The sequence below is a fragment of the Triplophysa rosa genome, linkage group LG24 (assembly GCF_024868665.1).
Source record: "Triplophysa rosa linkage group LG24, Trosa_1v2, whole genome shotgun sequence".
Lineage (NCBI taxonomy): Eukaryota > Metazoa > Chordata > Actinopteri > Cypriniformes > Nemacheilidae > Triplophysa > Triplophysa rosa.
Genome location: NC_079913.1, coordinates 8,076,114 through 8,101,029, shown reverse-complemented (window position 1 = coordinate 8,101,029; position 24,916 = coordinate 8,076,114). Strand labels below are relative to the sequence as shown.

General features: G+C 40.2%; 2 protein-coding genes across 5 annotated transcripts in view; one reads left to right on the top strand and one right to left on the bottom strand.

Moving 5' to 3' along the window:
• The window catches only part of dnai7 (dynein axonemal intermediate chain 7), a 28,583-nt gene extending 20,786 nt beyond the window's left edge, over nt 1–7,797 (bottom strand). Inside the window, exon 1 of the mRNA XM_057324655.1 lies at nt 7,712–7,797. The gene's annotated coding sequence lies outside the window, so the exon portion shown is untranslated. The remainder of the gene's footprint in view (nt 1–7,711) is intronic.
• sox5 (SRY-box transcription factor 5) overlaps nt 7,189–24,916 on the top strand; it is a 166,249-nt gene continuing 148,521 nt past the window's right edge. For 2 of the 4 annotated variants that reach the window (XM_057324647.1, XM_057324646.1), the window contains exons 1-2: nt 7,189–7,308; nt 7,425–7,560. The gene's annotated coding sequence lies outside the window, so the exon portion shown is untranslated. Of the gene's footprint in view, nt 7,309–7,424; nt 7,561–9,083; nt 9,172–24,916 lie in introns of all 4 variants that reach the window. The other 2 variants (XM_057324645.1, XM_057324649.1) reach the window with 2 other exon arrangements.

Below are 24,916 nucleotides of genomic sequence, written 5' to 3'. Positions count from 1 at the left end.
TATGGTTGTTTTGAAGCCATAAAAGAGCAGTAAAAATGGTCATTCTGGTAAGATCCTTGGTTAATAATGACTTGTTCCCTATCCAAATGTATTATATTCTATAACTCGGATCTGTTTGTGATGTTTTTACTGTATGATGCTATTTGTCCTTTTCGCTGCTCAAATTGTTAGGAAGAGAAGAGTGACACTTTCTTCAAAACTTCTTGTGTGTTCTACAGAAGCATAAAATGAGGGTAAGTACCTGTATATGATAATGTACATTTTTTGGTTATTGGTCCCTCAAACTATCCAATTCTTTTGAGTTACTTTTCAATTCTGTTTGCTACTGGCATGAAAAGTGTGTTATTTCTTTATAACAATATGACAAAATGGCATATGTGTAAACCGCAGTATCATAGAGATGGCGTTTTTCACCTGATCTTATAAGCAAACCCCTATCATCCACCTTAGTTGGCACCTATTGACACTGTTTCACAACCTCTAGCATTGTTTTGTACAGATGAACATTACTCAAATAGAAATATAAGTCTGTTTTCTAATCATCTGTACTGTTAATGCGCATCATTTTGAATGAGAAGAAACTGGAGGAGTGACAACACTAGAATAATATGATTCAGAAGTTCTTGGATCATGAACGGTGTCTAGGTCTGCTTTCCATCACAACGTTCAAAACGGAAGATGGAAGGTGTTAACAGCACCTCTTTTATATTTATTTTCACTAACCACAGTCACATATAAAAACACGCTTGCACTCTGCTTTGTAAAATAAAACTGTAGATGCCATGACTTCACCAAGCTGAGCTGTTAAGGTCTTTTTAAACAAATGACATCGCCATTCGGAGACCAATTTAGGATCCTCTGGGCTGAATCATGGCGCTTGTGAGAACAAGCGAATCGTGCTCATTCGCTCGGGTTAGGCTCTCCGAAGTGAATCACACCCATTGTATGTTAATACACCCACAACTGAATTACTGTGACAGCAGCCAGCCATATTTAGTTCCTTGTGCTTGGCAGTTGTCCCAAAGGGAGAAGGACAGTCTGCTTCGTAAGATCTCTCCCCCATTTAGACTAGAGGTATGACAAACAAACCCAATGGATGTTTATGCTAGCAAACGTCAGATGCAATACTATATATAGTCAAAGCCGAGTGACTCACAACTCATCAACAGATGTGGATGGTTTTGACCGATAAATATTCCATTCTTTGTGCCGAATGAATCACCCGTGCGGTTATTTCGAGGTGGCGTGCGAGCGCTTTTCAACAGTAGGTGGTGCAGGGGTAAAATGTCTCCCACATAATGGGCCTTTGTCAGACTAACACGTCTCCTTGGTTTTTTAGCGAAGTGCCTGATTCTTCTCATTAAGATTGCACTTTTATCGAGAACAAACGGTCGTCAATATGGCCACGTTTGGGCGTCAGATCTCCTGCGCCGAATATCAGTTGGTCTGGTGTGCTGAATCTGGCTTGGAGGAGTTTAAAAGGCACAAGGAACGTTTGAGTGGCGTATTAAAGCTCTCGCTCTCTCTCTCTCGCCTTGATCTCTTACTATAGCACACCATCTGCACATCTGTCGCACGGCGTTAACACTGCCCGCCAACACAGTCTGTTTGTCTTATTCTCTGCATCCTCTCCCATCCTTTAAAGGTTAATAGGAAAATGTTTGCCACAAAAGGTGCCGTTTTGAAGAAAACGAGCCCCGCCGCGGGAATAAGAGTAAATATGTCTCGGAGCGCCTCGCAAGACCTCTGGGTTGGCTTTAGACAGAGAGGTTATTCCGAAAAATTCCTGGGCATTTGCTCTCGAGTGGATCCGCCAAACAACCTCACGCCGCAGCTAATGTGGGTGTGAAAGCTGCAATCTGCCAACAAAAACCCAGTTTTTGTGTGTCAGAGCATTGCGGCGTTAAAGAACACACTTTAGCGGTCAAAGGGTCTATCTCGCCGAGGACTGTCGCAGATTATTTCCTTGTTAAATGTAAAAAGGTAAACTATAAAGACTCCTTTGAATGGAGTGGTCAAAGTTGTTATTTTCCCATTTAGTGGGCATGCCTGTTTACTCATTGCATAGATGGTTTCTTCACAGCTGAAATAAATGTAACAAAAACCCACGAGCGTCAACAGGAGACAATTATGTAAACAAGTAATCTATGTGCACAGGGAACATAAAATACAGACTTTATCTTGCAGGAGCAGACAGAACATTGCGATGCTAGTCTGTTTTTTCAAGGGAAACAATATACAAGGGTCAATGACAAATAAGGACGTCGAAGATGATGAAAAGGAGAAATCTTTTGAAAATCTAGTTTAAAAAACATGCAACAAGTTCTTATGGATGCAGTCTTTGCCTTTTCATAAAAAATGACAAAATATGAGATTGAAAATAACGTCCTTGAAGCACAATTGTAATAAATGAATTCGATTTCTGCCTGCATGATTGTTTGCACAACGTTAGTTTTGTTTTGGCACTCAATTTAAAATAATATTTTGGAAATTGTACATTTGGAAATAAATAAATGACAACATTTGGAATAAATTAATTATTATAATAATATAACACAATATTTAGGAAAAATACCTTTACTACGAAAAACGAATATACCACTTATTTTAGACTTATCTATTTTACATTTGTTATTAGAGTAAGTTTTAAAATCTCCAGACTAGATATTTGAGTTCAAAAGGTACACACGTTTTTGTACGAATTGCCTTTTAAATATATTTTTGAACTTGATAGCTCTAGACAAACAAAATAACGTTACGGCATTGACCCACTTGACCCTTGTGCTTTTATGTGTCTGTCTGCGTTAGAGAGAGTTAAAATGTCAAAAAAAAGTGGAACATACAGAAACACGTCTGTGTGCGCTCAAACTCGCAGTGGGAGATTACGTTGTTTCCGGAGGGACTGTATTCAGCTCTATATTAAGGCTGTGGGACTGGGGCTCTGGTGGTAAACATATTGTCTCGGGGGGCCGACATTACTATGAGATTCTACCTGGAACAATGTGATCAACCATGGGCTGCCCGGCTCACAACCCCCCCACATCCCCGCCCCCCGTCCTGGCTGCCTCGTCTCGAGGTATCAGCCGCAGGAAGTCCCACACAGGCACTTCCTGTTGCACACCAAACAATGGCCATTGTCGCGGGCTGATATGGTGTGACCTCAGCTCCGTCTGCCATGCCTTGCTAACCATAAATCGTCCACCTTTAAACAGCTTGAACGGTGAAAGATTGACGAGACCGCGGCGCCGACGGGTGCAAACAAAAACAGAACGCGACAAAAAAACTCGTAGCCAGAACGTGTCCGCGTCGTAAACAGACTTGTTTATCCGGGATTTTTCACTTTTATCACACAAGGTGGAAATTATCAGAGGGTTACAGGATCATATTATGGTTCAGTCCTTCCATTGTCAGTCCAACTTGTGCGTCTATATTTCAATAGTGGGATTTTAGAAGATCGGGCGTATTGTTTCATAACACTTACCAGAAAGTCAGTCTCGTTAAAAAAAATATTGGTGTAAACTTGTGCATTTACGTGTGTAAATATATCTGTCCAGCTGAGTTAATGACATCACCACATTGGATTCTTGATAGACACGCAGAAGTCTTTAGATCAAGGCAAAATCACATAAAACACATACATACGTTCAGAACAGCACTGAATGAGATCCGCCTAGAGAAGATCGTGATTCTCTTTTGCAAACTGTACCCCCCTCAATCCCCCTTTCTATACAAGGCAGCTGCTGCCACGATGCTTATGGGGATTAGTCAAAACTCTCACACAATCTGTCTCTCCATCTTCGCTACTCCCCGATGCAGCACGCAGGGTTGTGAGGCTGCTGTTTTTACCTGGAGAGGTGAGGTGTTGTTTTAGTGGTGGCATTTGCCTTCTGCGCCGTACGAAAAGATCATTTCTGAGCTGGACGCTGGCTGTAAAGTGTGTTGATTTTTCTTGGTCTTCGAATGAGATCACCTTAGGTTGCTTACATGTGTGCGTTTTGCGTGCATGTGTGTGTCTGTCGTTTTGTCTGAGCAAAGACGGTTTAGGTTGATTGAGTTTTATCCCACCGCCAGCAAGAATGTGTCACATTTTGACTTCTCTGTTGTGCGCACAGAGGGGTCTTGTCACTTGCCCTCTGCGCGCGCGAGGGAGAAAGCGCGTTTTTGCTCTCGCTGTCGGCTTTAGATATTAGTCACTCAGTCTATCAAGAGATACTTTCTCCCCCCTCCAAATGATTCTTTCGTAATAAAGCTTTAAGCAGACAGATGTAAGCTGGAGACCAAATACACCCATATATTAAACATCTCTCGGGCTGTTTGATATGGGCTGATGAGAGACTGTCTGCATTTGTATCCTTCGTTTCTAAATCCCTTCAGTATTAATAACTGTGCCTGTAACACAGATAGGCTATTTAGATAGAGAAGAAAGGCCGTCTGGAAGATTATCAAATTCCCATCTTATCTTGTGAAGACAAATGGGTCCCCAAAACCGCAAGAGTTGAAACCACAACAAATACTATGAAAAATCTGATGATATGAACATTCCGGCAAATGCATTTATTATAATGTAAGACCACAATTGTTAATTTACAGCATTCAGCATTTACTAGAACCGAATTGGCTTTTTTGTGCTGGGACAGTTGTTTAATTATAATAAAGCCAGTTGGTAACATGAGATGCTATAGAAAATAGTTAACAATTGTGCTGTTTATGAAAGATGCAACTGTTTTTCAGTGTAGCAAATTATTTTTGATTGTCTTTTTTCTTTTAACTTAAATGAATCACATTTTTCTCTTTCCTTTCCTTTTGTTATTGTTTATTACAATTATTAGTACAGTTATTTACAAACTTCACTGCATATATATTCCAGCAGATTAATTTAGATTGTGGTGTGCATTCAAATTCCATATTCCAAGGCATCACACACACACCTTGTTTTAAACTGAAAAAGCTATTTTTCATTTAATTTTTAATATTACATTATTGTAGCAATATAGTTTTAAGTCATAATAGGAGATATTACAGATATGTTTATTACAGTGTGTGTGACACATGAAAAAAACAGTTAAGGGAGGATGTTGGATAAGAGACTACAACAAATTGACAAATTAATTCTGAGCAGTTTGTCGGATGGAAAGTACTGATATGGTTGAGCTTTAACAGGACACAGGATGCATAACTTCGCATACATTTTAAAACTGTATCCTTCGTTCTTGCTCGGAATAGAACCGACGGATCTGTGTTTCCGACGTGGGGATACATGACTGTGCATGGGAGAAATAGTATTGAAGTCAAAGAACAATATTCACTACACCTGTCATAACATTTATACACCGCTAGAGGTCAGTTATGCCTATATTAAAGCACAGAAGTGTGCAAAAGTGCAAGATTTTAAAGGTTTTAAATTCAATAGAATTTTGCTCTAAAGGGTATTGTAAAGATACACGTGTATGTAGCCTATTGTACATTCTGTAACATACACCCGATTATATAATGCATGTTTATGATAGGCTACTAGAGAGAAATGTCAAAGCCTATAGGCTAATAATATATTATATCATCAAAGACTGTTCTGTAAAGATTAAGTATTAGGTCTTCAAAAGTGTGATACAAATAAACCGTTAAACTGTTTTATATATTGGACATTTCTAATAACATTTGCTCTCACTAGTGAAGTGATTTCATCCTGAATTATTTGCCCTTAACAAATTCCTTTGGAAACAGCATCTTGTTTTGTCATAAAGATCCTCATTTATGCTCTTTTTACTTTATACTCTAAACTTTGACTTTTCTCGGTCGTCTGAAACGTAACAATGACAGGTGTCATTTCAATCGGCCAGTATGCCGCCCATCTGTTTTAATGACAGCATACGTCAGCAAACGCAGCTTTTAATAAACGATATAGATGCACAGAGAGAATTGCGCAGGTAAAACACATTAGAATAGGCTAACTTTATCATATTGCAGACTTTGGTGTTCAGGTTCATTGCTCCCACACTTTAATATGTTGGAAGGCAATTTTAGGTCGCTTTATAGGCTGTCGATTAGGCGATAGCAAACATGCATTATCACCGAAACAACTAGTCCTACCTCGGTGTTTTTTTTACATGTATTAGGAGGACAGAGACGCATGTTTTCACAGTGTATTTTGAACATGCTTGATCGGGACAGCAAACAGTCTGTGTAATGCGCGTGCTCGAGCACGCGAGGCGCGCATCAAACCTTTGACAAAATGTGACAACCTACTTCAACAGAAGAGTTTGTGGTTAAAATAAATCGACGCACAAGCATGTTGTTATAAGATCTATAAGGTAAACGATTAAATACAGCGCTTAACTTTTGTAAGACATTTATTTAGTCTCTACCAATAAGACAGACAGATCTGAGATATAAAAAACAAGCATACAAAATGAATGTCAAATGTTATTATTATTATTTTACATAGCCTACGTCCATTCTTCATTGAAGAAAGCTGACAGAAAGCTTAAATGACTAATTGTATTAAATGTAGACCAAATAAAACCACGGATATGTGATTAGATAATAATGATTCGATTGATACCATATTTCTTTTTTTTTCTATTTTCATTTAGGAATGTCTTCACTCTTAAAATGCTCTTTTAATAACTTTAATGTTATTAAAACCTATTAAATAAATGATGACATATTCTTGCATCAGTTGTTTTTTATTTACCCAAATGTTTGCTTCAAGCAAACAAATAGGCTATAAACACACGTTTAGACAACACAAAACATTTTGCGGCGTGTCGAGTAACTGTCTCATAACCCCTGCGCGTAACTTGACAGGTGAATTAAAAAACACAGTGCACGAGCGAGGCACGGCTACTGCACGAGCTGACTCAGAAACCAGAGTTTAAAGAGTCTCGCTCTCAACATCGGTGCATCACACTGCATCGCTCGGGCAAAAATTGATAAGAAATTTACCCTCCTGACAGTATTTTGGGGACGATTATAGCGGTTTACCCATAACTTGACATTTTGACATTTCGAAAGCGCTCGCGCTGCATACGCGCTGCTCGCACACCTAGAGGACTCGCTCTTATGAGATCCGGTTAAAGGCTTTAATAAAGAATAAGAAGTGAACGAACAATAAAACGAATGTTCTGACAGTACAAACATCGCGCGTTGCCGCCTGCATAGCTCGCGATGCGCCTCAGGTAGAGCGCGCGCACATGTACAAACTGCGTTGAACTGCATATGCACATAACGCATCAGCCAAGCCCAGCGTGTTGGATTTAGATGGTCCAGTTTTGACACATTTGCTTTGCACAGCCGAGCATCGGCGCTAAGGTAACCGCTCTTGGCTCAGAGCCTGTTTTGAGCACGAAACAAATTGACTTCTCCTCCCCCAAGTCCTTGCCTTTTGTAATTTGCTCTGGCGTTGTTGTTTGTGTTGTGTTGACCAGCACTGGGATTTCACCTCGTCATTGAGAGACCAGCGCAAATCAACCCAAATAAAACATCCCGACCCCTTTTCACCTCACCCGGCGCGGAGGGACGTTTTCCTTCGAGACACGTGGACGAAACCTGGCACAGCATTAGGTGAGTGGTTTGAGATGGCATTGAACTTTATGTAGCCTAGCTATGATACGAGTGTGTTTTCGTGATCGGAGAGCAGCAATTGTTGACCGCCGTTAACCGGCAGCAAGTGACAGTGTCGGATGGGGTTTAAACTCCGCGATCTCTCACTCACCTCGCTTTGCGATCTTTTCTCATTGCATAGTCATAGTAATCCAGCTGGGATTAGAGCGCGTTACCCTCCAATCAACAGCATCCAGCATTCCTGCCCTCGACCACAGCAGACCTCAATCCAAATTCTGTCAATCTAACTAGTTTGCTTTCTTTAAATGTATTATGCGTTTGTTTAGAATGTCAACAGATGAAGCTGGGATATGAGCATAATGCACTTAATCATGATTTGTCCAAACATAATTTTCTTCAAGGCTCTTGAAGAATAGAGTACATTATCAGGTTTGACATTTAAATGAGAGATGAGTATTCTTGGAAATTAACTTTATGAAGTTCATCATTCAGTCGACGTTGTAATCTGACAAAACAAATCAGCTGTTTTTATTTCTTCCTCACCGTTTGCATGGGTTGTGGTTAGAACAGCACATTGATTTACGGATTGATAAAACGCTACATTTTGTTTTTATTTTAAGCATCGGTGGATAGTTTTGTGTGCAGCTTTATTGCATTTACAAATGAGAAGAAACAAAGGTTTTTAAATATTAGGACGCATTATACTGCTGTAACACAAATGTTTGTAAAATTCAGCTTTTGAGTTTCATGCACAAGAATTTGATGAAAAAGGAATACTATTTATGAAGGGAGAGAAGTCATTTGCTTGAGTAACTTTGACATTGCTCTGTCGTTTTAACATTCTGGTGATTCATTTTATTGTTCACAAACTCATAAATGTTGGGATAAAGTAGTCAAATAATTAACTTGTGGTTTATATCATTTGTTATAGGAAAAAAATAAGTGGGGGAAACCAGGGTTCGTAAAGAAGAGAAAAAGAAAATCTGATAGCCTCACAACATGCAAGTTTTGTTCAAATTAATTCAGTTTTTTTGAGTGTCATGCTTAGGCTCACATTAAAAGTGTCAAGGCGTTTCCTTTTCTGGCAAACATTTTAACATGTTAAGTTTTGGTTACTGCCCACATACCATAAGGTGTGTCCAGCATCATAATTATGTCATAATTCTCATCTTTTTTTTTCTTGTCTCTGCCATTAACAGTAAGAGCCAGCCTTTATTTTTCTGCATTAAAAACTCACTTTGTTCTGAATTGAGTCGTTTGTGAATATTTCTTGTTGAAAGCTATTCATCCAGACATCTGATCCTGAATGCTGCTTTTGATACCAGATTTCTAACATAAACTCCCATTGAAAAATAAAAACCCTTGTCAAAAATGTCAGGCAGTAATAGTTATTTTAGGCAGTGTGGTCTCCCTATCTCCACACAGAATCAGGGATTGGTTTCCGATTGCAGGGAGGGAGAGAGAAATCACTGTGCATGGTCTCTCTTGCTCTCTTTGCTCACTCGTTTACTCTCTTCATTCAGATGGATAAATCCACATGACTCTTCAGCTCATCTCATAACAGCCTCAGTGAATATACCACACCACCACGACAGGAACACATCAGCCCAGGTACAGTCCACAGTCAAACTCGGCAACAACAAAAAATCGGTGGCTGCAGTGACTCAGCGTAATGTAACTGAAAAGTGCTTCCTTGGGGGAATTAATGTAGTCAACGACCCAGGAATTTATTCTCGGTTTTGTTTTGACACATGCATCATCAGCGTAATTTTATTAGGCAGAACATGTACATAAGAGAGGCAGGTTTGGAGGTTTAAAAAGCTGTCTGGACTCTACGATCCTCTGGAACAGCTGAGATCAGATCCCTTCTCGCCCACCACCGTTGTCCGTTTGAACTGTGTGTTGATCACAGGACAGGAAACGGTAAACAAATTCTTCAACATGTGGCGGCCTGCTAGAGCATACTTTTCCATCTCGTTTTCTTTCTCTTTTGCTCACTGTTACTCTCTCTTCATTGTGAGCTGGTTAAAGAAGAGCTTGTGCCACCCCTCTCTCTCTTTTTCTCCCTCCTTCCAGCAAGCCAGCAGGAAGATAGTGCTAGCAGATCTTGGACTACACTGAATAGCATTTGCCAAGACATATGAATTATAAGGCTAATGGGCTTAAAAGGCTTGTTTTAACATTGTCTCTACTTAACCGTTCAGAAGCTGGCTTACGGAACGGCAGAAATAGATCAGGAACCAAAATACCCCAATTTTGAGGTCAGGATTAGAGCGGATGAAAGACACTAAGTTTCTTAAGAAAGCATAAAATATTCAGTTGTTGGCAAATTGAGAGATTTCTCTCCCCGCTGCTGTCTTCTGGCGAGCCGGCTGCCAAGAGCATTCTGATTATGTTTTGACATACCAGTGTGATTCTCCACATAACCACTGAATCTGGGACAGGTCGTCATTATCATGAGAAAAGAGAACAAAGTGAGTTTCTAGGCTCGGGTCGTGCTGGCGGTCCAGCAGCAAAGCACTGGCCATGTGTTTGGGTCGCCGCTCGGTGGCTTTGGATTGGACATTCGCGCAGCTGTGCGTGACCCACGATGCTCGCGCTGCCTGGCCCAGTTCAGCTCAATCGGGTTTCTGATTGTACAATCGCACATCTGTGCCATGTGCGCATTGGTTTGTGAATCTTGCTGAGCTCTTTATAGTCCTGTCCAGCGTTTGAGTTTAGTTAGATGGGATCTAAGCGCCATTCCTGGCAGTTCCAGTGTGGTGGGTCAGCTGCCCCCTTACTCTCCACTGCTCTCTCTCAACCTTTCTGTGTTATTTGTTCTATTTTGCAGCACATACTGTACATAAATTGAGAATGTAGGAAAACGTGTGTAGAATAGGATCAGTACTGTATATGTTTGTCCTTTGTGAAGAGATGTCCTTGATGCAATTGTCATCATGACATCAAATAAGTAGTTTACGTATGCGTTGTTTTAATATTATCTTGGTTGATCCTATCTCATTAATGTTTAAGTGTTTGTCTCACATATGTCTACCGTACATGTTAACTTCTAACACAATTTTAATTGGATGTCATTGACGGGCGTCTCTGATTTTATGAATATACTGTAAAAACAAAAACGTTTGTGGACTTTTGCTCTTAGATTTGCCCCAAGGGATGTTTGGAGCAGAATGTTGATAGTTGTTAGTTAAATACCTTTATAAAAATAAACTTAAAGGGAATTTTAAAATGATTTCATTATTTAACCTGTATGACATTCTTCTGTAGAACACAAAAGAAGATATTTTGAAAAATGTTGGTAACTAACATTGGCCCGCATTGACTCCCATTGAATAGACGCAAAACCACTGTGATATTTCTCAAAATCTCTTTCACGTTCCACATGAGTCATCATACTAGTTTTGAATGATATAAAGTGAATGAATTAAATATTTATTTCTAGGTGAACTATAGGATGTTCATGGTTTACATGAAGCTTGCAGTCTTTTATTTTTAAGCAAAGTTTAGTGACATGACTGGCAGGCGAGTGCTGTAGGTGGCCGTCATTGTTATCTACACACCTCACAATGCATTGATGCTACAGTTGTAATCTGCCCGCGTGATATTGGACCCTGTATGCACTTTAATTCAACGTTGACGAACTGTGATCGTATCACCTGAACAATTGTTGGTCATCATCTGACTGGTCATTAAAAGTAAACCACGAGGTCTATGTGAAGCAGTATGTGTTGGAGGATGAAAGCTAGCTTCTGTTAAAAATGTTTATGATGGGCAGTGTTGGGTGACAATGGCACTCTCTTCACACACAAACACTTGAAAGGTCCTCTGTTAAAAGTGGATGTGTGTGAGGGCTGGGTTGCCTTGACACTTTGATCAATCAAGGATAAATGAGAGGGCACGCTTTTATCGCAATGAATAATAATGACAAGCATTTGTCATTTGAAAGCTACAAGCAAGTGTTTCTGAACGTGTGTTGAGTTGACGCTACCGTGGTGCTCTCCGATACAACCTTTTCAATATTTTATGAAGACGTTGTTAAACTAATTGATGTATTCATCTATCTATTTTACCTCCGTTTTGTTGTCAGATTTGCGACACTTGAGGGTGCGAGTTTTCTGAATGGCAGCTCATGTTATTGTCTATTTCTCTTTTCTAAACCGTTTGTTCTTGTGAGATTTCAAGGTTTCATCTTATCCCTTTCTGTCCTTACATCCAGCACGCTCAGAGTCAACTCGCAGCGTAACCCAACTATTTAATTTTGGAAAATTAGTACGTTCCTGCCGACCCCGTCTTTCATCGTTTGCAGTGGTGCATGTTTAAGTCCGTTCCTCGGCTTATTTCCCTAATTGGTGGTCTATACTTGCTCAACACCGATTGCCTTTGATCATCTCGGATCATTACGTTTACCTCATTAATTTGCTCGATGCATTTCCCCCCCTCCCCTTTGCCGTCGAATTTAGGGGCCCGTGTAAAAATTGGATTAATAATACACTTTATGAGCCAGGAGAAAAGTCTGATCCTTTTTGGTGTCTCTACATCTCCCTTGTCTTTCTTCTTACCCGCTGATTGTGTTTCCCCGGTGTGAAAGACACAAGCCAAACAATGCTTGATGAAAGGACATTCTCTCTGTTTGTTGCTGTTGACCTGAATCTTGTCTGAAAAGAAGCCACGGACGGGGCGGAGAGGAGAGGAATGAAGATAGGGAGAAACAGCATTGTCCTGTTTGGTTTGAAAAGTGAACAATCACTGAGAAACTTGCTGATTAGATCCCAAGTGCTTGTGGCATCTTCTGAGGGTTACATTTACATTAGATTTACATTTATGCATTTGGCAGACACATTTATCCAAAGCAACCTGGACTACATACGAGGTATACATTTGATGTTTGTTTCAAAGTCATGATATATGTGCTGTTACCACAATGCTCTAGCAATTGAGCTATTCTGTATCTGTGTCTGCTGAGAAAATCATGTAGCATGGTCGTGGTCTTATGCTTTTTTTAGGGATAGGTCACAATGGCAAACCAGTTGTCAATCCACCAATTCAAACTCTCTCTAGCTGAATTAAAATACAAAAATGGCCCTTGGAAATACATCCGTTCGGGTATAAGTGAAGTTTTACAGGACCGAGTACTTAAAGGGGTAGTTCACCTAAAAATGAAAATTATGTTTTTATTTAGTCACCCTCTTGTCATTTCAAACCTGTATGGGTTTCTTTCTTCTGCAGAACACAAAAGTGGATATTATAAAGAACGTTGGTTACCGAACAACAGCGGTTCCCATTTACTTTGTATACACACTAAACCAATGCAAGTCAATGGGCACCACTGTTGTTCGGTTACCGACATTCTTCAAAATATCTTCTTTTGTGTTCTGCAGAAGAAAGGAAGTCATACGGGTTCGAAATGATCAGAGGGTGAGTAAACAATGACAGAATCTTCATTTTTTGGGTGAACTATTCCTTTAACAAATGTTTTTTTCAGGCTATCCACCAACTAATTTCAAAAAGTCCATTCACAGTTTAAATCGATTGCAAATTATGTGCAAAAAAATGTGTCTTCCCGTTTATCTTCCACCTCTTCATCTTCTCTGTATCTCGTGTATTTTAATTCCTAATTTTTGTCATTTTTACCTTCACTTAGCCGTCTTCCATCCTTTGTTTCTCGTTTTGAGATGCGAAGTGCATTCGCCTCCCACACTTGCACCTTAAAACGCCTCGGGCCTAAGACTTTTGACAAAGATACATGTAGACTTAAAAAGCAACGAATTCATCATATTTATTGTCTCTCTGCCAAATAGGGCGCAAGTAATCCACTCCAATTAGGTGTTTGTGGCATGAAAATTGGATTTGCTCTCTCTTATGAAAACACATATTCCAGAACACCATTGTTTAATCTGAATTCCTCAGATGACAAGAAACCGACATGCCAGGATGATTTTACACAGCCATCTGCATATAGAGACTGTAGGTAAATATAGATCTGTATCACTTTATGTTTTTAACAATATTGAAGCTGCTATTGTTCTCCCCGTGTGGTTGTATAAATATCGATATCGACTGGATCTCACAAGGCACGAAACTAGGGTCTCAGTCGGCGCACAATGGCTTGTCTTTGTCAAGGCGTTTATTGTTTTCAAGAACGGCGCGAGCAAACAAATATAGTCGTGAGGCATCTATTGAGCAGATTGCGGCGCACATGATTTAGTCTCAAGGCTTTGGGCTTTTATGTCCACATGATTGTGTGTGTCTTCATATTGTTTGGTTTTAGACGTGTCCCATTATCATATAGATAACTGAACATTGTTACTTGGATATGAGAAGGCGCGGCTGATGTAATGTCATCTGAGTGCTCGCGCGGGCATGAGAGCAACATTGTTGAATTATTTCCTTGTTTTTATGGTTCCGTCTTACCGCTTTATGGCAAGATTGGAGATCACAGAAACAGGAAAAAATACTATGGATTTTCGCATCCAATAAATCAATGACCTACTTTGTTTTTTTGAGAAACCTTGCTTATTTTTCACCTGCCCGTAGGGGTCGTTGGGTTTATTTAGCTTGTGTGTGTATGTGTTTTTTTTGTGAGTGTGTGTGGCATTGTTCACATCTCAAGTGAGTGACTCTGATCTATATGCTTGCAGCGGTAGAGCTTGGGGTCAGATGTGATAGCAGGTGTCCTCTGACCACTGACCTGAGATCTAGTAATCTTAAAGGGTTTAGGTCAAGGTGTGGATCTGAGATGCTGATCTTAGGTCAGCGTTAAAGGATGATTTACAATCTCGCACGTAGCTGCCTCCCCCTTGCTCTCTGAACCCAGTGCATTAAAAATGTCAATAATATCAAATAAAAAAATTTCTTGAAAGCTGTGCTGTCTGATTTCTGTGTCACAAATGATCATTTTCATGCAGGTTTTTTGAACACTTAAACCATCTGCGATTGGTTGAAAGATGGATAGACCCGCCCCAAACTCATGCCATTGGCTCAGTCAGTGTTGCTTTGTTGGTAAGGTTGGGCCACTCAAACAGAGCATTTTTTTATATTCTTACAATGTAAACGATGGCACACCTTAGATTAGTAGGGTCATGCTTTTGTGTTATAGTGGAATTGTGAAACCTCTTTGTTAAACTTACACTCTTACGTGCTCATGGAGCACATTTTGTGATTCATTGGTTCATGTGATTGTGATAAAGTTTGATCATATATTCTTACAGCTGATATTGGTAAGCCTGAATACATGGAAGTATTCGCCAACACACATACGTGTGCGTGTTGTGCATGTTCTTTGTCTATGGCTTCATCATGCCCGTGTGTGTGCGAGCCCCGCTGCCTGAGAGTGTTCCTCTGATCTTCCCCGTACGTTCTCTCACTTTCAACATCTTCCCTTTCTTATGGAAAAGAGCCAATTAGAGTTGTGTCTGTTTGTTTAAAACAAAATGGCTTTTAATTAGTCTGATCAAAACCTTACTTCTGTAGGCCCCAGGATCCACTTTGTAGTTTGCCTCTAGATCGCAGATGGTTTTGATGCCGGCTGATAGGACAGAAAGACAATCTGATGGGTTTTAATGAATGCACTTACATTTGTCTGCTTGAACCTGTTTTTATTCCCTCGTTCTCTTTTGTTGTATTGTTACTGTCCCCCCCCGACGGGCTTTTTTATTTTCAGAAATGATTATCCCAACCGGTGTCCTGCAGCTGGGGATTGTGGGTAAATGCAAATGTGACCTCATCCTCAGGTGGTGCCTGTGGGCATGATGTTCCTAATAGATACGTTCACGTTACACACAGATAAATGCAAAAGTGGCATTTAAAAAAAGGCTCTCCGTCCGCATTGACGTTTCTATCAAAATTTGCTTCTCCACATTATATATATTATATATTTTTCTGTATTTTTCCATATTTGTGACATGTAGTTTTTTTAAAGGATTGTTCACCAAAATGAAAATTATGTCATCATTTACTCGCCCTATTGTCATTTCAAACCTGTATGACTTTCTTAGTTCTGCAGAACACAAAAGATATTTTGAAATATGTTGTTAATGGCACCCATTCACTTGCATTGGTTTTGTTAACATACAATAGAAGTGAATGGGTGCCGCCGCTGTTTGGTTATCAACTTTCTTCAAAATGGCTTCTTTTGTGTTCAACAGTAGAATGAAAGTCATACAGGTTTGAAATGACAAGAGGGTGAGTAAATGATGACAGAATTTTCATTTTTGTGTTCATTTGAGTGCTATCAAAGAGGACATTGAAAATCGAATGTCTCCGTTCTGCCAGTCCACACTACAAAATAAAAACGGTGTATTGAATGAATTCACACGGGACAAGATCATCGATAAGCTTGGTTTTCGCTAAACAAATACACCAAAAACATGGTCAAAGCGTAGAAAAGGATGCGTTTTCCAAATGTTTCCAGATTAATATGGAAATAACCATATTCCTCCTTGTCCTTTAGAGACGAATGCAGACATAATACGGGCTTTCATCAAAGGGCATTTGGGCCAAGGGCGAATCTGCTGCTCCGAGGCCACCGTCAAAGGAACCTTATCTATTATGAGAGAGTCTTTATCTTATGCATTTTCTCTAGTGCCCTCTGTACTGTTCGAGTTGAACAAAAGAGCTCTTTGCTTGAGAAAGTGAATTTATTTCTGACATTGTGGTCACTGAACTTAACCCACTGTGAATTAAGTTTCCCCCCGTTGTGCTGATGGATGTCCTCTGTGTTGAATCCGGACTCATCACCTACTTGGTTGTTTAGGCCCAATCCCAATTCTACCCCTACACTTTCCCCTGTCTCAATTGTCTTTTGGTTGGAGGGGTAAGGGGAAGGGCCAGATAGCCCTTCAAACTAAGATTTTTCGGGACCTCACTTCAAAACAAAGAGAATTTTCCAACATGGCTGCTCACTCGAGCATGCAAGTAATTTTTGCCATTAATAAGGATTTTTATGACAATTTTTCATTTTATGTATGTTACATTCAATCTTGTGTTTGTGTTTACGGTGATGTTCTTTTAACGTTTGCAAAAAAAATCGCTAAAATTTGCTAGCGGACAGCACTGATAATATAATAAGAAAATATATTTTTATGTCATATACCCGGTGCATCGGCGCATGTCCTCTGACGTAACGTTAGGAGCTAGCAACGACGTATGATGACGTATACCAGTGCAGTAGTGGTGTCCCATTTCTTAGCGGAAAATTTGTAACCCTTCCCCTTGCCACTTAGTTGCAAGGGGCAAGGGAATGGGCGAGGGGTAGGCGAAGGGGTGGAAAATAGAATTGGGCCTTAGTATATGGACTGTGTCTGATGTTTAAACTAGTTGATGGTTCAGTGTATTGAGATAATCAACATTGTCCAATGTTGGTGTTTGCTTGGTCGATTAAGATTATAGAATTGTCGCATCTTGCCGTTTTAGTAACTTTAGGTTATCTGTGGACAAAATTTGGAGAGTAGGACTCGGGAATGGGTCTGTGCTTTTTTCTAGCCATTTTAAAAATGAACCAATCAAAAAACCCGAAGCATGGCGTGTCTTCAGAAGTAAGTTTGGATCAAACTGACATTGACTACAGGGTGCAAACATGAGGCACCTAATCAGTCTTCTTGCTCGGGTCAAACCGAACTTCTAATTGACATGCCGTGTGCGTAACAACTACCCCAGACAGGTTACACTGACAGCTGTCAGTACGAAGTCGGGACGCGCGGTTCTCCTCGTTACCTTCGGTCCAAAATAAAGGTATATTTATCGCTCTACAAACACTGCTTACCCTCTCTCCCTCACCATCCCCTCTCTTCTCTCACTGCGATTGGATGCAGTGGGATTTCTTGTACAATGAAGGGAGTTTGACATGCATTTCTTCAAAGTAAGACGCACTTTCCTCACCGTGAGTTTGGGCCTGAGGGTCTAGTACCCTCGAGCTGGACTTTCACACCTCTTCTCTCCGAGTATGTTCTAGCAAGTTGGTCTTTTGTAGCCCACCAGATGCTCAGTATGACTCTTGTTTTCTTGTGCCGACGTATGTTTCGTTTGTCTGACGGACCACTTATCAATTAGGCAAATTTAGATGGAGACAGCCATTTACAAGCCGCTGTTTTCCTGTCATTTGTGATTTATTTTACAAGATTGACCCGACCCAGTGATCTCTTTATGCCCATGAGACGAAGACATTGAACAATCAGAATGTTTGATAGCACTCTCTTATAAGCTTTATGAATATTTCATGGATTTTGGCCCTGCATGTGGATTTTGATGTGAGACACAAAGAAAAAACTGTGAGAAGACAAGAGCATGCCTTTTTTATCTCCGTGTGAGAGGGGAATACATGCTCCATTCTGCAGTTCCTTAGTGCTCATGGTTTACATCAGTGTTTCCCAACTCTTTTTTTTTTCTTTTATGTGTCCCCCTGAGTTCCCTCTTATTGACACCAGATCAGAAATGTATTACGTTAACTTTTAAGCAGTATAAAATGTTACTCAAGAGTCAAATCCATAATTTTTCCAAAGTTAAATACAAGACTTAAAGACGACTTCTATGGCAGGTCATTGGTAAAATATTTGTTGAATATTCTACATTTAATTCTTAAAGACTGTTATATTAAAATAAAAGGTTTAAGAGAAAGTGTGGGAAAAATTATATATGATTTTTAATAAAAAATAAATTCTATAAATATATATAATGTGTAATAAATAGTTGCAGGTTTGCATTGAGATACACATTTGCACGTTACTGATTTATAATATGCACATGTTGGTGTACAAACTACATTAGATTAATATTGTTGTCTGATCTTTGAGGCATGTGATCAGAGCGGAAAAAAGAAGAACAGAGTGTCGTATTGTTGTGAAGGAGCGCGTGCGAGGCGGGTAAAAAATAAATGTAAGAATAAATATGTGTCTTTGCACTCATTTCGCCTCGAGAGTCATCCACACAAAAATAGAAACTTACTTTTTTTTGCTCTTTAGAAAAACGTAATATCATTACATTTAAATACTAATTTTAATATCAGGACTTTTTTTTACTTTGGTTTAACAAAGCTTAAGAACCTGCTTAAATAGCCCCTGTGGTTTTTGTGGGTCCTTGCTTCAGGATTTCTCAGGGTGTGTGTGTTTGTCTCCCCTCCAGATCTCGTTGTAGTCATCGTGCAGCATGCGTGTCCCGGGTCATCGAGTGTCTAATTGCAATATACATGCCCTCCGGTACAAGGTGCTGTAAATGGGCGTGCGGCTGGTGTCTGCCGACGGATCCTGACCGCTGCGTGTATCTGACCTGTGTGTTAATACAGGCAGCACTTAATGCAGTCCTGCAGTTTACCTCCATTTCCACATAATTTGATTTGGCCCCTAAATGTCACTTCCATTGCATTGATTAAACCTCAGGGCTGCCACCGAGCTGGCCGGGTAAGGTTAAGGAGACAGGATGGAAGCTGTCAGAAGAGCTCTGCCATCCCATCGATAGAAATGCACACACACATACACAGATTTATTACGCTACATTAGTGAAGACATCTCATAGACTTCTGTTGTTTCCATTGTGTCACCCCATCACACAAACCTAAGGATATCAGATTTAAAACATGTTTTGGCAGATTTATTAGCTTTTTTAGTAGCAAGAAAGTGTTTTCAATATGTTTTACTGTATTTGAACACATCCCAGCATGCTTTGTGTAGTATTAACACAGTGCAAGGGACTCCCCTTACAAACACGGCAAAACACAGCCAAGATTCCTCACCACCTACAAACTGTACAGAAATAACATTTAACACATTAGCCTTCAATTAATTACGTATTGAAGACTCATTTATGAGAAATCAATTACTCATTAGGGTAACCTCATTAAGGGCAACCACTTCTGTCATCCACATTAGCTTTTAGGGGGACGCATGTGGCGTTTGTGTGTTATTTATTAGCGGGAAGGGTCCAGGTACAGCAGCGTATTGTAACGCTGATGGATGGAGCCGGTGTGAGAACCTTTCCGTTGCTCTTGCTAACCTGTGTGGTGTAGTGACAGAATTAGAGCAGTCTAACTTAGGCTCCTGTTCTCCCGGATCACTGAAATTTCGCCTAATTTATAGTTCGCTGTAATCCAGCGGACGAGCATGTTGTTCGAGCAGCAGGCGAATCTGCCCTATATAAGGCGTTGAATGCGTTTTTGTGCGACTGATGAGCCGAACCAGAGCTTTGGATAAAACCATAGTTTGCTCACACACGTGTATGTACACACATTGTCTCTCTCTCATACACATGCATAGTATAGCTCTTGTATAGAACTATAATTCTCATCCTTTCTCTCTCTACCTCACGTCTTGATGTCATTGTATATTTTGCCTTGGTGTAGTTACTGTATCTTTTGCATCAAACCTATGGTGATTTCCAAACACAGACATTTGAGATGTTTACTTACGCCCGCCTTACACTGGAAATATAAAAAGACATGGGTCTTATGGCAATACATGTATTAAGCAATGTCATACAAAAATGCTTGTATTTGTCAGAATGAGCACAAATCTGAACTGAAATGTGTGCATGAATTTATTTTGCTTTATCAACAGGCTGCTTTTAAGCTGACTTGGAGTTTGTTCAAGGTTTTTTCTAAATCTGACCATGTTTTCTCAGCATAATGTGAAAATCCAAAGAGCAATGTGTGATACAGCGAAAGTGATCAAATCTAAAGTCTGAGAGCTAACAGAACGTAACATGGTCATTGTCACAAATGTGCACATTTGGTTAGTAACCTTACAAATCCTAACGAAACGTTTCTTCATTTAATATTTGAAAACTTTATTGTAAGGATGAAATAAAAAACACTTAATGTGGTCTCTAATATAGACCGCGCTGTGTAACCAGTATCGACAATAATAGATGTTTTTGAACTCTATTACTTTGCACTTTGATTGGACCCAACATCTGTAAGCCCCTCAGCCCTGACTTGTGATTACCCAAGACAAACATGATGGGTTCACACCAAACACGCATTCCTTTACTGTTTGAGCTCCAGTGTTCAGACTTAACTGGTTCTGCATGGATCAGATTTGGTCTCGGGGTCAGCATTCTGCTGCTCAGGGCTGAGTCATATGATCATACAACAATGCATTAATACAGCATCTTTGCATCTCCACCTTTGTCTCATACACTTTGTGTAACACATCAGTCTGAACAACAAGGGTGTGAGATGGAGTCAGCACAAATCCTGGTGGTATCTGTTTTTTCAGGGAATTTCCTTATAGGACGCTGTGTACTGGGAGAATTGAGTTGTGAAGTTTATTACTGTGCGAGTGATGCTTCAGGACTGACAGCGGCACTCGTGAATTTGGGGATTGTGGTTAAAGAAACATTCCCTATTAAGTTCTTAGTCATTCTAAATTCATCTGCTGCTATTTTGTTTCTATTGAAACACAAAAGAAAATGTTTAAAGGGGTCATATGGCACGGCTAATACGAATATTATCGTTTTGTTTTAATGTAATGCAATACACGATTTAAGGTTTAAAAACGCTGTATTTTCCACATACCGTGCAAGTTTGTATCTCCTCTTTGGCCCGCCTCTCTGAAACACACAGATTTTTTACAAAGCTCATCGCTCTGAAAAGCGAGGTGTGCTATGATTGGTCGAATACTGCAAGCGTGTGACGGAAATGTAACGCCTCTTACCATATTTGGAACATCAGGTTCCAAAGCAATTGTACTGACAGGTACGCCATTACTTGCGCGTAATTACTTGCACCTTACTTGCGTATACATTTGGGCGGTCTTAGTCAAATCATACCACCAACTGACGTAGATTTGTGGGGGTGTGGTTACACGAGGTGTTTCAGGCAGGTCTGGGTGAGCATTCGCTTTTAGATAGAATGCATCTTTTGTTCCGACACTTTCATTTGTGCAATTTTACGTGTCTAATACATGCATGTGCAACTTATAACACACCAAAGACACAGAAAAACATGTGTTCGTGCCATATGACCCCTTTAAGAATCTTCATGCAGGTTTTTACCAGATTACAACCGTGTACGTACTTAGGGCAAATTAAAAAAAGCCCAATTTAAAATAATTCTGTAAAGCATCTTTTGTTCATTAAAGTCATACAGGTTTGGAATGACATGAAAGTGAAAGTATGACAGAATTTTTGTGAACTACTTTTTAAAAAGTAGCACAAAGAATGCACAAACTGTAAGCTCACCGTCCTGTGTTCAGCATAAGGTCTTGCTGTCTCCACGACACAGACGTTACAAGCAGTTGCTTTACAGGACAAAGACGGAGTTGTGCCTTTAAAGGAGCGGAGTTAAATATTTCATTTTCCTCGCTTGCCTGTCTGAGCCAGTTGCTTAGGCCGCTAAAGAGAGTAACACAAAGTAACACAAGCTGACAGCAGCAGTCAGTGTAATGCTCTGTAGAAAGACGAACAACAGCCTTTAACACAAACACTGTCTCCTGTGCAGTCAGAAGACATCCACATTAGTGTTGTGCCCCTGGAACGTAAACACTAGAGCCGCTGTCTAACCTGAATCACGTCCCATCCACACATGCGCTCACACAACTTTCGTTTGTAGGATTTTCCAGTAACATCCGAGCACTGATTTCTGAAGGGGCCGGAAGGGAGCAATATCACTGGTTTGCGATTACCCCCTTAACTGAAGTCGGTGGTGTTTTGAGTCTGAACAAAACTTGGAGCTGGACTAAGCAAGACTTTTTTGTAAACAAAAAAGTGCACATACACGGCATGTTTTTCTTGTATGGGCAGACAAGGTGTCACGTTTGTTAACAAAGATCTGTTTATTTGGTTAATCTTGTTACAAAAAGAGAATGTATTCAATATACGGAAAATGTTGACTGAAAAAAATGAACAAATAGACGTATGGGGCCCTATTTTTACGATCTAAGCGCATGGTTTAAAGCACATGGTGCACTCAGGGCGTGTCCGAATCCACTTTTGTTAATTTAACGACGGGAAAACGGTCGGGCGCATGGTCTAAACGGGTTGTCTACTAATGCGCTCTTTAAAAAAAAAAAATATTGCGCCATTGACTTCAGACTTAAGACCAGGTTTGAGTTGGTCTATGGCGCAGTCTATTTTCAGTTCCTCAAAATAGCAATGCGCCAACAATGCGCCTGAGCACACCTCTTTTTTACAAACAAGCGCAAACGCGGAACGGGAAAATGAGAACTGCGTCGGGCGGAAACTAGCAAAAATGCTTGCGCTGCGCTGGGTGTACAATAGGGCCCTTGGTATCTAAAGGGTAAGTTCACGCAAAAATAAAAATTCTTTCATTATCTACTTGTCCTCATTATCTACTTGTCCTCAAAACCTAAAGAACATATTTGGACACAAAACACTGAGACATTTCTTGCAATATCTTCTTTTGTGTTCCACAGAAAAATGTCATATAGTGGTTTTGTATGACATGAGGGTGAATATATGAGGACAGAATTTTCCTTTAAGGGTAAACTATTTCTTTAAATGCCTTTTCTCATTCGTCAAAATTAAATAAAAGATGCCCAGGAGTCTCCATCTCCTGCTTTCTATCAGGGCCAATTATTAAACAAATGTAAACACTCATTTATACTCAACGGAATCACAATATCCGAGCACCAGAATGAATCGGAATCATCACTATACTACCGTTCCACACACACACAAACTCCAAATGGCGAGCCGATGGGGAAAAATGTTACGAGTGAAAATGATGAGATGAATAGAAGGAAAGTGGAAAATATAGGGGAGAGCAAAGAAAGAGAGCGAGGGAGGGCAAGAAAGAAAAGGAGCGCATTTCTTCTCCACCCATTCTCTTGTTTGCTTCTCAGTGTGTAAATGGCCGGGGGGGAAATTGAGGGGGTAGAAACGCTCCTCTCTTGTTAAACTGCTGGCAGATGACAGAAAAATTAGAGGCATTTTGCTCTTGACAGGTTGTTGTGTTTCTTTTCTGCTTCAAATGGTTTGTGTCAGTTTGTTTTCAGTCAAGCTGTCTTTCCCTCCAAATGCACGCGGCGCACAGGTTTTTGTTCCGTTGGGGAAAAGGATCTGATATATCTAATGCCTTTCAGTTTGAAAAGAACAGTGGAGGGAAACGCAGTGGCTGCTGTGTGTCTGCTAATTACAGTGGCAGACTTTGATCACTTGTTTGAAAACACTTTTCAAACACGCGTAATGATAACAATTAGTTACTGCTACGTTTTTTTCTCAGCGCGCTCGCTACCTCTCTCTCGTTCTCTGCGTCTTGACAGCGTATCTTTCATCTGGAATGTTTTTGCGCAAACATTTGGATTCGGACGCATATGTTGACGATAGCGTGGTGTAAGCGACGTCTGCTGTGTAAGCGAGTGTGTGTAGCGGATGTTTTACTGTACTTCCGGAGTGTGTGTTTGATGCTAATAGGAAGGAGATGACGAAGGCTGACTGGGAAAATCTGGAGGAGGACTGGGAAAATTCTTTAAAACAAAATTATCTAATTTATTGGTTCTCAAACTGGGGGCCCGAAGATGGATCTAGGGGGGCCACAGATTTTGTGGCATTTTATGAAATATAGACATTTATCATATATTTTATGCAATCAAACATGAGAAAAATAAGACCAAAAGGATTGATGTTCCAGCATTGTTTAACTGAATATGTTTTTGGTTCAATTCAAATTTTAAGTTTAAGATTATAAATCTTTATTTGGGGGGCCGCAAAGCGATGCACCCTACTGTCATGGTTCTGCCCCATCTTGTCTTGCTTTTCTTGACCTAGTGGCAGAAACCTGACAGAACCTCTTGTTTTACGTGGAGAGAGAAGTTTTGGCCCACTTGGCCTTTCACATTCTCTTTCTCTCCGGTGTCGCATCTCTGTTCCCGCCATTTCGTCTCCTTAATTGCTCGTTATTGGTTTCATGCCCGCACCTGTCCCCTCTTGATTTGATCCCTTATTTAATGCCCCTTTGTCCTCTGTCACCCGAGATTCGTGACACCTACCTACACAAAGGGGACCTTACAACGAAAAAGTATGAGAACCACTGATCTAAGCTATGGTATTCGCATTTATTTTACTGTCACTCTACAAAATATGTTGAGGGACTTACAATAACTGAGAACTTCTGAGGTATAAGGGAGAAATCTGTTCATGTTAAAATGATGAAGAATTAAGAAGGTGATACAGAATATGATATTTACCATAGTAAAGAGAATTTGTTCCTCCAGTGTTTTCTAAAAGCAAGACTGGATATGGTTTCAGAGCCTCTCTCCATCCATGAATCCTGAGAAAGCTAACCTTTTGTGACAGGAAACTTTCCATTTGTACCGGATAGGCCTTGCTCTTGATTTGATTATTTCTGCCTGGTTTGTGCATTCCCTCACTCATCCGGGGACGCGGCCTGACAAGAGGCAGGAGGTCT